Raw genomic sequence first — 3,840 nt, 5'->3', positions numbered from 1 at the left:
GGGGGGGACCACCGAGCCCATAGCACCTCCTCCCCGCACACCCACCAGGTGCTACCCACCAGCCCCCCCCCCGCACCTTCTGAGCCTGACCTGACAGAGCCCAGGGAGGAGCAGCCTGCAGTGCCCTCGCCACCCGTGGAAGAGGAGGAAGAGGAGGAGGAAGAAGAGGAGACAGAAGAGGAGGAGGAGGACGAAGAAGAAGAAGATTCCCAGGTGCAGGGGGAGCAGCCCAAGGTGTGTGTTTGGGGGAGAAGGGGATGACTGGGTGGGGACTGGGTCACTTGCTGACTCTGCCCCTCCCCCAGGAGGCCCCGCCCCCGCTGGTTCCCCCGCAGCCTGCCCCCAGCCCCCCTGAAGAGGACAAAATGCCGCCCTACGATGAGCAGACTCAGGCCTTCATTGAAGGTGAGGGCCAAGCAGGGAAATCCATGCTCCCCATGATCCACACCTGCAGGGACCCAGGGAATGGGCCTCACTTGCTTCCCCAAGATGGGCATGTGTTGGCCCTCAGAAAGCCCGGGGAGTTGGGGCCATCCTGGAGGGGGCATCTGGGGCCTGGAGAAAGCATCGCCACCCTGATCGGCCCCAGGGGCCCTCTCGCCTCCTCTGGCTGCTGCTTGTTTGTGCCGCGTGGTCGGGGCGGGGAGCCAGCTAGGCCCCGAGAGTCCTGGCCCTCCTCCCTGAGGAGCGGAGAGCCTGGGCAGTCGGGTGGGGTCTGCCCTAGGCCTGTCGAGGCCTACAGGGCCTTCCTGGGCCTGGGCCTCAGAGCAGGCCGGGGAGCTGGGGGAAAGCAAGTGTGTCCGTGGCCCCCCTCCCTCTTCTCGCGGTTGGGGGTTGGGGCACCTCTGACCTCCCCCCACACTACCCACCCCCTCCAGCTGCCCAGGAGGCCCGCAACAAGTTTGAGGAGGCTGAGCGGTCCTTGAGGGACATGGAGGAGTCCATCAGGTAAGGGGGGCAGGTGTCGGGCTACAGCAAGGCCATGTTTCCACCCGGCGCACAGCTCCCCGGAGGAGGCGGTAATGGGGAGTTGCCGAGGCTACCCCTGCTGGGGCAGCAGTGGCTCCTGCGGGGAGGGTCCCCAGACGGTGGGGAGCCAGAGCCCAGCCCCCAAGCGGCCCTCCATTGCTGGAGTGGGCCTCCCTGTGTTGTCCTGAGCGAGGCGGTGGCGTCCCCAGCTGCCCCTTAACTGCTTGGCGTCCCATTCCAGGAACTTGGAGCAGGAGATTTCCTTTGACTTTGGCCCCAACGGAGAGTTTGCCTACCTGTACAGCCAGTGCTACGAGCTCACCACCAACGAGTGCGCCCCCCACTGGCCAGCGGGCGGGTGGAGTCTGGGGCGGGGCAGGGCAGGACGCGGGGGAGCGAGGGGGTGGGCTCCAGGGCAGTCAGCGGGGTTCGAGGCGCCCGTGTACCCTCTGTGTGGGTGCACTGAGGAGGCTGGGGTCCCGTGTTCCCTGCCCACCGTCCCCATCCTGTGACAGGTACGTCTACCGGCTCTGTCCCTTCAAGCTCGTCTCTCAGAAGCCCAAACTCGGCGGCTCCCCCACCAGCCTCGGGTGAGTGGGCTTAGACTGGACTCCCTTGCCGCAGCTCCTCTGCCCCTGTGGGCACCCCCACCCTAAGCACCCTGCTCTCTCGCAGCACCTGGGGCTCATGGGCTGGCCCTGACCACGACAAGTTCTGGGGGCGGGAGCGGGAACGGGCTGCTGGCAGGCCCACCGCTCCACCACCGTGAGTGCTGGGCGGGGGGAGGGCGGCGGTGCGAGCCCCGCCCACCCGAGCCCACCTGAGCCCCTTCCTGCCCATCCCAGGTGCGCTGCTGTGTGGAAAGGAAACAGTGGTGACCAGCACGACGGAGCCCAGTCGCTGCGAGTACCTCATGGAGCTGATGACGCCAGCCGCCTGCCCGAGCGCCGCCCGAACCACCTGCCGACGGCGACCCGCGAGAGCTCTAGCCCTCCTGGGCGCCGAGGTGGGCAGGGAGCTGAGGGGGCTCCTCCACCTGGGGGTGCAGCAGGGGCTGAGGAAAACTTGTCTGCCCGCCCGTCCGCCTCCGCCTCTCTTATTTGGTCTTTCTCTGGCCGCAGAACCTCAAGGCATGGGAACTTCTCCAGCGGCGCCCACCACCCCGCCGTCTGTGGACCAAGGCCCGCCCCGGGTCTCCTCCCACCCTCCGCTGGGGCAGGAACCGTGGAGCTCCGTGCCCTGCTCTCGGGGCCAGGCAGGGCACAGCCACGTTCCCAGGCCCCGGCGGCCTCCAAAGGTGGAATAGGGGTTACTTCCCACCCGGGCATCCCCACCCCCACCCCGCCCAGGGCGCCTGCCTCCCTTCCTGGTGGGGATGAGTGACTTGACCTGTGACCTCAAAACAACAAACACGATCCCCCGCCAACCAAGCTGTGTCTGCCTTGCTTTGCTCAGGTGTGAGCGGGCCAGGGATGGGCCGAGGGTGGGATTCAGGAGAAGCAGATGGTGCTCAGACCTTCTCCCCCATCTGGTGGCTCCGCAGCGGGGGTCCCATCAGAGCCTGATTCACATCGGAGGAGATGCTGCGTGGGCCTCGGAGCAGAGCCCAGCACCGCAGGGCGCGCGGGCCCCGGGCCGCAATCTTCAGGGTTTCCGCCCGCACCAGTTTCCCACCCATCCTGAGCGCCAGGCTGTGCGGTGGCGAGGCCCGGGGAGGGACAGCGGCAGGGATGTTGGCCTCGGGGCTCGGGCCAGTGACGCCCACTCCCAATGCTCCCACCTGCCAGCACACAAGACAGCCGAGGCCGTAAGATTCTGAACTTTTATTTTCTGGCATGAAAAGTACAAATAATTAAACAATTCCATGTAAAAGTCTGTTACCGCGGCCAGGCCTGTAATCCCGGTAATAAATAGTCTAAACGCAACGCAAAGTGTTCTTGTTGGGTTTTGGGTTTTTGTGATTTTTTTTTGTCTTTTACTTTTTTTTTTTTTTTGTCTTTTTTGTCTTTTTTTTTTTTTACAGTTCTTTATCACCTCCAACATGGACTCTGTCGTGATTTGAAACCTTCTGAATAAATAACAGGATGAGGGGAGGGCTGGAGGGGCTGAGCCCCCATCCCACGGGCCTTGTCCCTGACCCCCAGGGATGTGGAAGACCCCAGGCCCCCCAGCCCCTGGGGTGAGGGGCTGGCCTCTGGGGAGAGGGCCTGGCTGGGCTGAGTTCTGTGTTTTAGAAAAAGAAGTCCCCTCCCAGACGCGGGGGTGTCAGGGGCCTAGGCCTCAGTGGGGGAGGGTGTGTGTGGGGAGGTGCCCCCTCTGCAGAGCCCGGCTGCCCCAGGGTAGGGGACAAACCCAGCCCTTATTGCTCAGACGCCTCCTGCACGCCGGCTGCCCACGTGTGCACACGTGTCCCTGCGCTCGGAGGGCGGAGGGGAGAGAGCCCCAAGAAACAGCAGAGGGAGAGGGGTGGACCCGCTGGGGGTGCCTGCCCTGCTGGAGGGGAGCTGGGAGGTTGGGAAGGACTTAAAAACCACAAGAATAAATAGGTTCGTGTATCAAGAACAAGCTAGGGTTTTCACCAGCTAAATAGGACTGAAAAAATTCTCAAGACGAGCAAAAATAATCCCGTTAAGACCCCGGACGTCGCTGGCCGCGGGGACCGCCCCACAGAGCACACGCCCCCCCGGGCGCCGCTCGGCTACCATTACTGTTATTAATAATTATTATTACTTTAATGATTCCACTTCCCCTTTTATAAATAAATTAGGCATAACCACGTCTCAGCAAAACTTAAAGAAACAAAGAGAACATCGTGGTTCCTTTAAACTTGCAAACTGGATGAAGTAACAGAAATATACACAAATGTCCTTA

Source organism: Ursus maritimus, unplaced genomic scaffold, assembly GCF_017311325.1.
Source record: "Ursus maritimus isolate PB19 unplaced genomic scaffold, ASM1731132v1 scaffold_14, whole genome shotgun sequence".
NCBI lineage: Eukaryota > Metazoa > Chordata > Mammalia > Carnivora > Ursidae > Ursus > Ursus maritimus.
This window is presented reverse-complemented; position numbering follows the sequence as displayed.